This window comes from Micropterus dolomieu, linkage group LG15 (genome assembly GCF_021292245.1).
Source record: "Micropterus dolomieu isolate WLL.071019.BEF.003 ecotype Adirondacks linkage group LG15, ASM2129224v1, whole genome shotgun sequence".
NCBI lineage: Eukaryota > Metazoa > Chordata > Actinopteri > Centrarchiformes > Centrarchidae > Micropterus > Micropterus dolomieu.
The window spans coordinates 8,129,240-8,143,994 of NC_060164.1; the positions used below are offsets into that span (position 1 = coordinate 8,129,240).

At 42.6% G+C, this 14,755-nt stretch overlaps 1 protein-coding gene across 7 annotated transcripts in view; it reads left to right on the plus strand.

The window, feature by feature from the left end:
- The window catches only part of LOC123983935 (signal-induced proliferation-associated 1-like protein 2), a 75,667-nt gene that overhangs the window by 12,319 nt on the left and 48,593 nt on the right, over positions 1 to 14,755 (plus strand). Inside the window, exons 2-3 of one of the 7 annotated variants that reach the window (XM_046070387.1) lie at positions 1,041 to 1,211; positions 4,145 to 4,358. The exons of 5 other annotated variants lie outside the window; for them this stretch is intronic. The gene's annotated coding sequence lies outside the window, so the exon portion shown is untranslated. The remainder of the gene's footprint in view (positions 1 to 1,040; positions 1,212 to 4,144; positions 4,359 to 14,755) is intronic. One more of the 7 variants, XM_046070388.1, reaches the window with a different exon arrangement.

Sequence of the window (14,755 nt, forward strand, 5' to 3'; positions counted from 1 at the left end):
ACCGGAACTCTTGGTGTCTGCCAACTTTTGCCAAAGTATTGTTTGAAGGTTGTGGAAGTAATGCTGGTACTCTGCCCCAGGGGTTTCTTACAGATGTTCCTAGGTAATGAAAGAGCATGTGCAAAACTGCAAAATATTAACAAGACTTGGATGAGCAGTTAATTACTGAAGACATCCTCAGTGTGTGAGTGTTGTTCAAAAATGAATCCATGAGTTTGCTCTGCAGTGTGATTACAGCAGCAGAAATTAAGTTTCCTTTATCTGGGATGAATGGAGATAAAGTTGTTCACATCAATGACGGAATGTTTTCAAAAGCACTGTGTTTTGAAACTCTGGTTTCCAAGCTTTTAGGTGTGCGACCCCTTGAAATGATGCAGTATCCAGTGTCACCACTTGTGTCTGGCCATGGGCTAGTGAACATGATAGTTGTTTCCTTGTTTATTTGAATATAAGGGAACTTATAAGCACACGCTTTCCTGCTTTCTTATTCTGTTAATTATCTCATGACCCCTCAGATTTATCTTGCGACCGCTTGGTGGGTCCTGACCATCTTGGTTCACCTTTGTATAGACTACTGACTTTGTCCACATGTTTTATGATGTTGCTTTGTGTGCTTGAAACTCTGCAACCCTGTCTTCACCAGATCAGCACTCATCTGTGTGCTGCTCTCTGCTCCTCTTCTTTTCCTTCCTCAAATTTCCGTCTTTGTTCTGGGAATGTCTGCTGTCACTCACGGCTGTCATATGCAAAAAGTTGCCTAGCAACACCATAGAGGGATGCAAAGTCAGTGTTTACTTTCCGCCCCCTCACCTCATGTGCCCACTACCCCCTTCTCTTTCACTCTCTTCCTCTGTCGTAGAGATGGGGTGGCATGGGAGGCTAGTGGAGGCAGCCCAGCCTCCTGCTCTCTGATGAATTCAGACAACAGATACAGAAGAAACTGAGAGGAGGAGAAGAGGGGGCGGATAGGGGAGTGACATTCGGAGATTCTCTGTGTGCCTGTTGCCTGCCAGCTGATATTCCTCTCTTACTCTCTGCAGGAGGAACAGGCCATTTCCCCAAACAGCTCCACTCCCACTCTGCATAACTAAGGAGAAACTCTTACCACAGCATGCAGTTATCAGCGGGACTAAAAATACTGGACAGCAAATGTATCACATGCCTGGCTATCGTCACACTCATGAAAGAGAGCTCAATCTAAGCGGATACAGGTGCCTTTCATTCTCAGTGGATTATTAAATGTCCCCTGGTGGAAGCAATCAGGCAAAAGCCCTTGTTCCCTGCCACAATGTGCTGTTTTAACTCATTTAGTACTGTGATTGTAAAGCAAGCCTCAATGGCTTCCACACTACCATGCTGAGTTTGGTTGTCTTTCAGGTTGATGGTAGAATTACAAGAGTCACCCTCAAGGTTGTTTTCCAGAAAGAATAGCCTCCGCTACAGATATAATATAAGAGGTTGTGGTTTAACACCCAACTAGAATCTCCACAACAGTGTTTACTATACATGTATTTTGATCAGACCTTGCACACAGTTTTTGGGGAACATGCGAAATGCTCATATTCACTTGGCAGAGCGTTAGATGAAAAGATTGATACCTTTCCCCTTACTGTACAATAAATATGAAGCCACAGCCAGCAGCCAGCTTTGCTTATTATAAAAATACACTATCAAACTCAAGTATAAACATAAACCTTTCTCTTATTCAAAAGTAGACATTTCTCAAATGTCTTGTCATGACAGAGAAATCACCAGAAATGTTTTGTCCTTTGTATCTGAATTCCTATGTGAATAACAACAGCAAATCATACTTTTAAGTGAATAAAAACAATCTTCTACCACTAAAAGTACAAGTAAAAGTGAGTTCTTTTTGTTATATGTTAGCCTGTTTAATCATACTGAGATTTCTTTTAAATTAGTCAAAACTCTGCACAGAACTTGAAAGATGACCTGTGGACGAGGTTTTTTTAGTGTTTGTGAATGTAGGTCGTTCTGCTTGTATATCTGTTTGTGTAATGACTACCCTCGGCATGTAAATTACCCATCAGACCCGGTCGTCCATGTGCAAATGAGCAGCGTTTGTGGGATTGTGTGTTTCTCCACAGGCCTTGCTGCACATATGTGTAGGCTGATGAATAGTTTGTCTGTTTGCTGGGATGCAGTGACAAGAACTCTTAAGTGTTACCTCCTGGGGCTTCCCACTCTTCAAATAAAACTCTTTCCTTCCCCTCAACTCAAATCAAAGCTGAGAACCTGCCTGCAGAGGCTACATCAAAGCAGACTGTGGCACAAAGACCTGTACTTGCCATTCACTCGGCTTGATTAAAGTCTGTCATTTCCTGCTATTAACATGCTCCCACCTCCAACAAGAAACAGACAGAGTGAAGCAGTCATCAGGAAGTGGTTAGAATGACACTGTTTTCGTGTTTTTTACAATTAAGCTCTGTGAAACTCAATTATGTTGCACTATACAAGAGAAATATATCATCAAAACTCAATTACCTCACAGAGCTGTTCTTTATTTAGCTTTTATGGGTCCAAGGAGGGTTGACTCGGAAATAACTGGCTTCACATAAACATACTCGCACACATTTATACCTAGTACTTGCAAAGCAAAGTGCAGTTTGTTTTAACATTGGCCATCGAGCAGCTCCTATGCAGTAGTTAAAAGTGCCTTGCTCAGAAGTGCCTCAGTGGTTGTTAAGAAGGGTTTTATTGGTCCCCGCACCCACATTTCACCTACTGGCTGACAGATTTTCAGTCATAAACCCTTTTAGTCACAAGACTAACTCCATGTTGTGACCAAGCTGACCTCCGACATCAACAAACACCTGATCGAACACTAAATGTCAGCTGACATTGCCTAATGGTGAATTTGAACACCGCAAGGACAACAGCTTACAGCCAGCTGATCTGTGCTTGCATAAGAGGAAATAACTCTGAAGTCTGTATGTGAAATCCACAAAAGTACACAGTGATAAGTTATTAATAAATCTTTGAAAAATGAACTGAGAATATGTCTGCTAAAGAAGTTTAAACTGTTTGATCACTCAGTGGCTGGCATCTGCTCTTCAGACTAGCAAGTTGTTGTTTTTAACAATTTTATATGGGTTCTCCTGTTTTTTTTCTTATTTTTATTTTTTTTTTTTTTGTTTGCTTTTGCCAAAGCAAAGCAAACCTTTATAGTGCCATTTGCAACTTTTCAATAGTCCACTTAACTTTTCCCGCCAAGCAGGCGCAGAAAGTACATGAATGTTAGCGGTCGGCTTGCTGTCAGCTGTAGTCTTTGATGCATTGCCTCACATCTTCTGATAAAAGCTGCACTCGGACACACTGCAGTCAGTCTGCATTGGTGCTAGTTCTTTGGCTTGGTGTGTGGAGGCCCTTAAACCCACAGCTGTTTGCAGTGAAGCATTTAAGAGTAGTGCCCTGCAGAGATGAACCTCCTTTTTTCCTACATTTTCCCCCCTTGCTCTTCGGTTCATCACAGCCTTTCCCCTCCCTACATCCCTCCTGTCTGCTGCTCTGGCCTCTGCTGAAGGTATAAATATGCAGGCTCAGCATATGGCATGTGGCTAGAGGGATTATCAGTTTAAAAAGAAGGCAATTCCCCTCTCTGGCCGTGTCCTTCTCCACTTATCATAGTGCGTTCTAAGGTGGCCATACTGGCTCTGTTTGTCAGACAGACCTTTGTGCCAGGCTGCAGTTCATAGGACAGGGACGGATAAGTAGATTCCTCCATCTCCGCTCCAAATGTTGGCCATCGCAAGAAACTTTGAAGGTCACAGGCTTGACCTGGGCATCTTTTCCCGGGAACAATAGCTTCCCCCCGTTCTTTTTCTTTCTTGTTCTTCCTGTCAGCCAGCGAAGTTCTGAATGTCACGGTCCACCCCTTCCCCCCCAACCACCAACACCAATACCCAGCAGTCTTTCTCCCCCCACCCAGCACAGCCACCTACTTTCTCTTACATATGCTAATGTTGCAGTCTCATTCATTCTGTTGGTTGCTCTGTCACAGGGGGAGGGAGCGGGTCGTGAGCATTAACGGGCAGCTGTATGCATTTTGCTAAATTGTCTCCCCAATGGCTGCCAGACTTGTCCTTATTTTACTCTCTACTTCTTTTTCTTCTATCTTTCTCCCCAGACTAGTTATTGGAGCAGAAGGAAGCGTTGCTATTGTTTATTTTAGAGGCTTTCTGCTGTGAAGTGTGGCGGCTTTCTCTCAACAAGTGGCTGATGGATTTAATGCACTTGGATATCATTTCCACAGTGAGCTCATTACCACAGTGGCTCACAGGGCTTTGTGTCCACTGCTCTTAGGATTTATGGCTCTGATGAAAAAGGACTCACTTAATCAGGTAAGCGTGGAAAATCTTGATATCTAATGTTGGTTTGCATGTAATGACCTCAAAGGAAAAAGTGTAAAGGCTAGATAATGCATTTTGACCTCACTTACATTTGTGTGTAGAATACACATTCTATAAAGTCTTATTTTTAGATGAAGGTATGTATGGTCTAGCCTGTGGTTTGTATCAAAGCAGGAATTTGTGAGTGTGCATCTCTGGCAGACGCTGCACAGAAGGTTCTTGCGAGGTGAATAAATGAGTGATTCATCTGTGTATCGGTGCTTACTCCTGTCCTCCCTGCAGTTATTTTGCACTTGCCTCCCCCGGTTGACTAAACCTTATTCTGTGTCAGCTGTAGAGCTTCCAGCTGCTGCCCAGAAGTCCAAATTGTCTCTCTTACACCAGATTAATGTCAGCAACACCTGGCCAAGTGTGAAAAACTTTGAAAAGAAAATGAGTACAGCTGAAATGAGTAGAGGAGGGAGAGATGCTTAATGGCATGGATGCGTTCTCAGGTCGCTCTGCTGGTCAGCATTTCTACATGCTGCTCACTGAATGACTTGTGTGAATGTGTTCGTGCTTCAGTGGGTCGGTTCTCAACGGTATCGAACAGCTTACCTGCTTCCCTCCTCTGCTGCCCTGTATCTCTGTGATAATGTGACAATGTGGACTCTGACTGACCTCAGCAGAGGAGCAGAGGCATGGATGTTCTCAGAGCTTTCCAATCTGAACTCCTCACAACTTTTTTAACAGCTTCCCTTTTACAAGATGAGAGCACTCTTCGCACCATTTCTCTCCTGCTCCTTGTTTTCTCTCTCTCCTTTCCCTGAAAGTGCACTCCACTGACAGGCCGCCATTGGTATGGAGGTAGCAGGGTAAGCAGCAGGCTGCTGGGAAGCAGCAGAGGGGGGGTGGTGCTCATGGATATATGTGCTGGTTTATTCTGGAGGCCTGCTGGGCCACATCAACCCTGCACGTCCCTTTCTGTCTCACCGTTGCAGTGAAGGCCGGCGTGGCTAGGCCAAGTTCGGGGGACAGATGGTCCCTTTTGGAGAAGGGCCACCACACAGCGCTCTCTGTTCGTGGGGCTTCGCTGGAGCAGCCAAGAACAAACACGGCCTCCTTCTGCTGGGAACATACAGGAGCTTCAGTCTGTGCGACCTCAATAGGGTCTGGGAGTGACATCTAAAACTATGCATGTGTATTTTGGGTGTGATACTAATGCTGGTTGTTACATAATGTTAACTGACATACAACTAAGTGCTTTTTGATAGCGCTGCTAGTCTATTTCTAATAACCGTGTATTCCATTAGTCATATTAGTCAGTCTTCATTAATTTTGTATCAGAAAAGGGGCTCTGTACGTTATCCTCTGCCAAGTTTATACCGTCGCTTAAATCTTTCAAGTTAGTGCATTGTGTGTCTCTGTTGACCGCAGTGCTTGTTCTCTATTCTCATGTGTATAAACAAGGAAAATCTGTTGTCCTGTCTATTTTAATTCTCAGATCACCCTGAAACAACTAAAGGACAATGGCAGTGTGCTGCCTGGCAGGCGCTGGGCTGATAGCCAGCTGGCAGGGCAACGGGGTAGGAGACTCCCATTTTCAGTAGAGCCAGGAGGAGGCCTGCCTCTCTCCCGCACTACCTACAGCCAGCAATACCACTATTGTGCTGTTTTTATATGAAGCTCCATCCAACTCGAGAACAGGGGCTCTTTTCAAAACACAACTTTGCCGCATAGCTCAGCTCTACACCATGTCAATGTGATTACTTGAAGCTATCATCAGTGCTGTGACTGTGGTTAAGCTTCCACCTGACGGACTGCTGTTCTAATCTTGGCAAAGGTTGTCATTCCAGAGATACAGTGGTAAATTTATTTTATTAATGGCTGTTATCTTAATGCATTATCTGACGTTGGAATTTAGAAACAGCACAACTGATGCACAAGGTGTATTTTATGTTTGCTCTAGAAATACTGTTACAGGTGACTTGATGAATAAAGTATAAGCTAGACTGCAACCAACCGATAATAGTCTGGTCTCTAAAAACACTTTTAAGGACATCTGTTGTGGATATTTACTGAGCACACAGCATGTCAAAACACTACTTGGTGAAGAGGCATAAATGTTGTAGTTGAACCCTTTTTAAATTCATAGCATCAGAACATACTGTGGTGCTTCACCATACAAGATAAAAGTTATGTGTGCATTGATAATATGTGGATCAGTATACACATAATTAGATTGACTTTGACTCTCCCTTCTCCTCATTCCTTAGCTGCTATACAAAGTAATGGTGTTCGAAACCACTCTCTTCTGGCAGACCCCGTTTCTTTGTCTGTAACGGAGCATATGGTAGATATTATGAGATTTGGATGTGTGCAGGAAATGAAAAGAATTTACCGCAGTTTTTGTTGGGTAAATACTTACTGTTCCCTGAACCAAGAGAAATGAAGTCAGATCGTGGGTGACCCCTGTGCTTTAGACATTCCAGGTGGAGCTACTGCTACAGCACGAAGCAGAGCAGACTGAGGGGTGCACTGGTGTTGGAAAACAGACTCATGTCCATGTAAGCTGGCTCCATGATAAGACAACAGCTAGAAATAACCACCAGCCCATGCTACAAAGTCCACAGCAAAGCAAAGAGCTATCTTTTGTTTAATTTTACACGTCAGCGCACAACTGCTGACAGATGAGGTGCAGCGAGATGACTGTTGGAGGGCAGTGACATCGATTAAGCTCTGTAACCATAGGAGCAGATATAGATATCAGAACATAGCTATATCTCTGTGGCCGCTTTTTTTCCAGCTGTTGTCTGTCTTATCTGTGGAAAGCTGTTCAATTTTCAAGGGCTGTTATGGAAGTATTCAGGTCTTATTCTGGTATGAAGCAACTTCCTTTTTTGCAGAGATTTCTGTCTAGTCTGCTCAATACAGAAGTGAAACAGCTGAAAGGAGTTTTATATAGATCAAAATGTAGACAGAGTATAAATAGTCTCTTTTGAAGTAGCGCTCATGCCACAGACATCTGCCCTTGATCTGTGTACCTGGGGCTCTAACGGGGCATTAGTGAATGTGGGCATTTACCATAGTGCATTGTGAGACCCGACGCCGGGGGAATGATGAGACGGCAAGGGTATATGTTTACTTTGTGCTGTCTGACCTCATTTTTGATCTCTTCTACTGATTGTTCTTCTGCTGTTGGGTCAACTCGGGTCTGTGTGCGCTGAGATGTAAACAAAAAGCCTCTAATCGTATACCGCTACTTCCGCTGTTCAGCTCCTTTCTCTTTACGAAAGCGCACAGTCATACTTATTGTACCAACACACCTCTCCTTTTGGAGTATTTTCTGTATTCACTTTCTCCTGTGTTGCTGTCATGCACATTATCGTGTAGGTATGAGCTTACCCAATGCCAGGTGAATTGGATCATGTCAGAATGGTCAGTGGTTGTGACAGGACACTATGCTTTCACTTTTGGCTAAAAAGATTTTAGCTTGAAGGGACAGAGTGCACATATGCAGAAGGAGATGAGATTGCTGATGAGTAGTAAAACATGGAGGGACTAAGGCTGATAGACTCAGACTGTATATAAAAAGGTGTAGGCCTACAGTTGTATCTTGTTGAAATGTTTTTACAAAGTCTCGTTCAAAGCATGTGATGAGTTGTTGTTGTTGTTTATATTATTTCCAAACTAAGTAAATTTCACATCAAGATGAATATTTCCGGGGCAACGTTGAATGAAATCCATCCTGTGAACGTGTTCCATGAATACACAAGGAACTAACTGTAGCTCAGCATTTACAGAAACTTGCAATTATCATGTCTGGCCCTGAATCATGGCCCAAATATAAAATACAGAATACGTCAAACATTTGAAACCCTTCTAATGCAAGTAATGAATTAAGTTACTTGGAGTGTTTATTGATTTTTGTGATACCTTCCCTTGTGATAACTAGAAGAATAGTTTTAATGAAAACTGTCCCTCATTTTGGTACACCATAAACGCACACAGCTGGCACACGTTCCCCTTCCTCATATGTACCCCTTCTATGTTTTTAGAAAAGAGTCATCCCTCCATTCTTGTCGACTTTTTGTTTATGTTAAGCAGTACCAGGATCGATTCTAAATCACCTTGTCCCTCCTGTAATATACGCTGTAACTTGCAGCTGGAGCTGGAGCTTGTGCATCCATTCATTTCAACTCTCACCGTCAGGACTCACCATCAGGATTTTTGGCATTGTGTCTCTGCGACTTGCAAATTCCTCCCTTGTGCGTGGAGGGACAGACCTCCAGTTACACCCAGAGCTGTATTCAACAAGAGCCTTTGAGGACATGCCACATTTGATGTCAAATTAAGTTTACTGGACCTCATAATGATAGAAATACAGTGACGTGAAGGAGAGAGGGATATGGGGAGTAGTGGGATAATGGTGGATAGAGCATGGTCTGTTTGGTTAGTGACAGTCCTTTTATCCCGTCTAATGGATGATGCTGTCAAATTGCCACCCATCACTTGTGGAGTATTATTTTTTATTCTCTATAGCTTATTACTTATACAACTCCACTTAACCTAGATAAATCTTAGCATATGTGGTTGTTGAATTCCCATCCATGTGAATATTTTCAAAGGATAACTAGGCTGGATATGGTTTGATGTTAGTTTCTACATATCAGACTCGATAAGGCAGCCGGCTGGAACTCATTTCATTGGTTTCCTTACCTCCCACTGAGGGTGTGACCCTCCATTCACACTGGCCATTAAAATCTCAGCGTTACTCCCTGCAGCCAATATTGGCACATCGGGGTGTTCGGTTGGTGGTCTGACCACAATAAGAGAGGGTGGAGTTAGATGATTGGGTTTTTACCGGCTCAGATTTAGTGAGTTATTCCTGTGTACAGGAAGGGGTGAGTTTGGCCATCACTGGCAGGGCTATAGCATCTTAGTTAATTTGAGTGTCAGCTGGTGGGAGATTCTACCCTGTTGTGAGGTTGAATTGTGGGAGCAGCAGATGAAAGAGGAAGAAGCTGAATAGTGCATTTGGTTTTCTTTGGTCCATACTTTTATAGCCTCAGTTGACGTGAGCAGTGGTGCACACGCACACACAATCTCACACAGTGTCCTTTCTGGTTATGGAGGCACTTGGGGACGATTGTATGCCTGGTTTCCCAGGCCCTAGTAATGAACTCTCAAGGATAACATCGCCCAATTAATTGGTTCTGTGGTTTAATTGCACAAATCTCTTTGAGCAAGGTTTGGCAAAACTCCCATCCATTTTTTCCCTGCTCCACCACTTTCACTTCTTTTCTTAACCTCGCATTCTTCTTTTGCTTTAACCCAGTTAAGGTAAAGAATCGCTCCAGTGAAGCAGAAACACAAGTGTTTTCATCAGATTGGAGATACCCGTGTCTGGTTTCAGTAATACACTCCTCCATACCCTTCCTTCTCGGACTGCAAGTGTGATGAATTTAATATCTATCCTGCCCAAAACCATCATGAACACCCCTCCCATTCCCACCGCAAGGTTGGAACAGCTGCTCACAACAGAGGATTGAAAACAGAGCTCCCACTTTCTTTTAAATCAACACTAACACAGTGTGCAATGCAAAATTTGATCGTATTTGAGTGTTTTGTGACATGGAATGTGATTCATTGTTTTTATTGTGGAATCAAAATGCGGGCAGGGAAGCATAAGCAACGTGCCTTCAGGTTTGTTTGCTTTCCGCTTGGATTTTTTTCCTTCCTCCATGTTAATGATGAACACAGTATGACACATCCAAATGCTTTAACTGGCTGCAGCCTGTCAACATAAAGCAGTAGAAGGCAGGTAACAAGGAACTAAAATAAATGGTATTGTGAATGCACTGAGGACGGGTGAATTTGCTTCAAATTGTCATGCTGCCTGACTATGATGAAGTCCATGAGCTGGAAAATTGGTGTAATCATCTTGGCCTCTAACCTATATTGCACCCTAATTTGGCTGCGGGATGAGATGATGACTGCATCACAGCTTGGCCTCAGCTCTGGAGGTCGAGGTGTCTTGGGGACGAGGCCAGCTACTACTTCCTGCTTACCGAGAGCAGAGGAGCATTAATATGGCTCAATTACACCAGACTTTATTAAAGATAATTGGCCATAATCACAGGTTTGGTTCGCCCCAGGGTGTGAGAGTGGCCCTGCAGCTTGGTAGGGGCTAAATAAATATATTTGACTTTGACCTGAAGCGCAATAGGCTGGACACTGTGACTGATGTGACTGCCTACAAGATGCTGTTGCTTTAGTGAATAATATAACACGATTTTCCGAGAATTGTGCTACCTGAAATGTACCTTTATAAACATGTTAAGCATTGAAAAAGAAGGACTTGGTATTCTTCAGTTCAGTCAGCTCTGAGTAGAGAAATCCTGATGATGATGTGCACAAAATGTGTTTGTGACTTGCATCAAATAGAGCTTTAATGTTAATATATGCAGTGCTGTTTTGTAGAACATCCTTGCATTGAGCATTAATTAGCATACATATTTTTTAACTCTTAGATCAAGTAGATGAGGAGCCAAGTTACTACCCAGTTTGGTCAGTCCATTTCTATAAACATTTGGATCCGGAGGGACTTCCTCTCCATGGTCACAATGACTGTGGTGTAGGAGTCGTAGAAGTGACTAATGAGAAGTTAGTCAGTCTAGTGAGCCTGTCAGAGTTCATGCCGTGTGTTCATACAGTCTATGCGTGTGTCCTGCTCGAATGAAATGGCCTGTCAGTGATAGTAGACTATTAATCTCAGGATGGTGGACAGAACGTGTTCACTTTTCTGACAGTGTATTAATATCTGCCGAGCCTTTAATCAGGCCACAATGTCAGGATTATTTTAAGACCTGGCAGAACTGCTGTGCCACTCCTCTCTGGATGAACCAAAGACAGACTGTCCAACATCAGAGACAAAAAATTAGTTCATTACTGTAATTTGGCCTGTCTTTCTCTCCCATCTCTCCTTCTCCACCCCTTTTCCCCTCTTCACCAGGCCTTGTGTCTTAAACACCCATAATAGCGATGCATTACTCCAGTAATAAAGGGCTGTTAGCAAAGCAGACCGCCCACCCTCCATCTGCTACCTCCCTTGTACACACAGCCACAAAAGCAAGGACAGAAAACAGTCTCCTTCAGGTCACAGAAGATAGATTCTGCTGACCAAGGGCCTCTCTATTGGTTGGGGGTGCAGGGGGATGGATGTGGAATGAGGCATGGTACAACTGTTTTCATTAATCACTGTCGCAGGGAAAGAAGCTAATAGAAGGCAGGAAAAGGAAACACAGACCACCATGTTCACTGGTTTATCCTGTCCTGTCCTCAAAGTGAAATAAAGGCTAGCTCACCCTTTCCTGACCCCAGGCAGCAGCACAAACACAGAGAGGCTGGACAGTATGAACATAAATAGACTAGTCTCCTGCTTCTATTTGTTGTTGTTTTTTTTTCATCACAAGAAATTTATTACCAGTGGGAAAGAGATTGGGGGCAAAACTAGGATGCTATATAACACAGCCAGGAATGAAAATACTTTAAAATGAGATTTTATTTTTAAACGTTGTGCTCGTAAGGGAGGGAAATACTTGCACTAAGGATGTATTTTCTTTTCTTTTTATTGCTGGGTTTATATCTTGATGATTGTCCATTTTTTTTTTTTTTTCAATTTTACATGATGACATAATGCTGTTCTCCTGGTAACAAACATTAAGCCCTGACTGTTTTGTGGTATGTCTGTATTGACAGCATTATCAAATCACGTTTATTTTAAAGCACATTTAAAAACAACCCGAGTCGACCAAAGTGCTGCATTACAGCCCTTTATCTTTTTTTATGCTACTGTGAGAAGTCATTTCTGCTGTTTTGTTGTCATGCATTTGAGATTACGGGTTGTGTCTTTGTTCTTCCTGTTCTAAGTCATCCGTTAAAGCCTCTGTTGGAGTGTCACTACTGATAAAGCTGTTTACACAGGTGACACATTTTGCTGTTTCTAGCTCTGGTTGTGAGTGTGAAAAGACTGTGTTCAGTCAACGCGTGACATCTGGGTGTCGGTCAGCAGACTGTCATAGTCACCTCTGCTCCCTTCCTTGGCTGGGAAATAAACCTAAAATAGATTTTGCTTGACTAGAGAAACCTAAAATAAATATCCGGCTGCAAGAGAAGCAGATACTGGGAACATAATTTTTCCAAGATTCTTTGTTTGTTTTGGCGGCAGGATCTCTCTCATGGTGTCTTGGGGCGATGGATATTTCATGCTTGATGCAGTAGATTCAGCAGAGATTGAGACAAAGTATTATCAAATTTACACTACACCAAATCTAGACATTTAGACTTTATATAGTGGAAGATTTTCAGAAAAAATCCCTGCTTATACTAGCACATTGGCATACATGTGTACGATTCAAGCACCAAATTTTGAATGGGAGTTTGTTTTTGTAAATCTACCTCCTTGGCCTTCGCGGACACAGACGCTGTCTGTATTGAAGATGAGTGCTGTTGGCATTGTTCACTACACTGCAGCCTGGCAGATATTCCATTATTCACAGTTCGCCAACTGTAACAGACAAACATATTTCCCAGAACAGTTCTTGCCGCTACATTATGCATCCACATGACACAACACAGTATCTTGTGCTGTCCCCTCTAAGCCGTGTGTTAAATACAGTGACACTGCTTGTGAATGAAGCTGTGTTCATAACTGTAGCAGTCTGTAACAGGAAAGAGGATTGTGGATGGTTTGGAAGTAGACCTAACTGAAAAGGTATCATTATCAATCTACTACACATTTGGGTCATGCATGCATTAACCTGCATTTGACCTAGTCAGAAGCATATATACTTTATTATTACAATGTTTCCAACTCATCCCGAGTGTATTTGATGTAGTCTGGCTTGTAGCTAATCTTGATGTGGCCCACATTTTTATCTGAAAATAGTTCACCATCCTCCTCAACAGAGAAACGTAAACAGTTGTCTGGAAACACAAACGATCATATTGAAGGCCAGTGGACAGAGCTGAAGCAAAGCTTGGGGGCACACAAATTCATCCTATCATGTTCAAAGTGAAACCTTACAGCTATAACAGGACTTGCCATCTTCAGTGAAGCAAAAACCTAGTGCCCTGTTCTCTGTGATGTGAAGGGTTAACTAGATAACTCATGGGGTTTCAGATGGTTGCAGTACTAGGAGAAGTGAAACATAGAACATGAAAAAAGCATTTAGGTCAATGTTGGAAGTCTAGCCGGCTCTATTACGGCATGGTATGGTCTTCCATGCAGAAGTCAGTGTTTGAGGAGGTGAATTAACTGAAACACCTTACCCCCACCGGACCTACAAGACAACTATAGCATAGGATGTGATCGCTGAGAGAGGGACCTACTTGTGTTTCATGGGGTTGCCCGCTTCCTCTAGGACCTTTGCTTCCAGCGTCAATACAGTCTTTTTTTGTTAGCGTATTTATTACATTATCCATGTTAAATCCTTTTACACCACTAGAAGGAGGCTATATGATCAACCTGGTCCCTATTTTACTAAAGTTTACACATCGCTCATATATAGGGACATTACTCCTGGATAAAAATGCAAACCCTGTGAGTTTGCAGCGTGTGTGTATCTGACATCTGAAATACCCAAGAGGGGAACAAAGCTGCTTTCCAAGGACAAGCCGGCCAATGTTTTTACTCTTCTCCTCTCTGTCCTCAGATGTTCAGGTTAATGAATAAAACTGCTGATATCAGCCTTTTGTCGGTTTATTTCCCCAGTTTAACAAGGGGGCAAAGGTAAACTCACACTTTTCACACATTTTCTTTCTTCAAGTTATGTTAGTGGAGTGGACTACAAAGACTCATATTTCAGTGAATTTTGGCTGTAAATTTCTATTTTTTATTTGTTATAGCAAATTTGCCTCATCAGGTCCTTGTTTTCCTTCTATCTAACTACATCAGATAAAAAGGCAAAGTGGCATTGGCGTTGAATATGCAAAACTATCCCTCCTGTATAATTTGCAGGCTTGATGATGCTGCGAGCGGTTGGATCAGATATGGGTACATGTGAACATTTAGCTGAACATCTGCCTCTTGTTGCTGTAATTTGCTTCACCACCATCTGTTAGGCATTGGCTGGAAGCACCAACAAAGATATACATCTATCTTGTTATAAACTCTTCTCAAATACACTAATTAGCCGTATTCGGTGATATGCTCTACATAGTTCCAAAACTAATACAGCCCTACATACCCCTTGGTGGGAGTTTATTACAAGATAACAGGGTACAGAGAATTTAGGTCAGCAGTATGATGATTTTTATACCTGAACTGAATGTGCTGTTTTTTGGGGGGTCATTTTAAGGAATACAAACTGCTTTTCACTATGTTTTAAATATAACTGTCTCTGTTA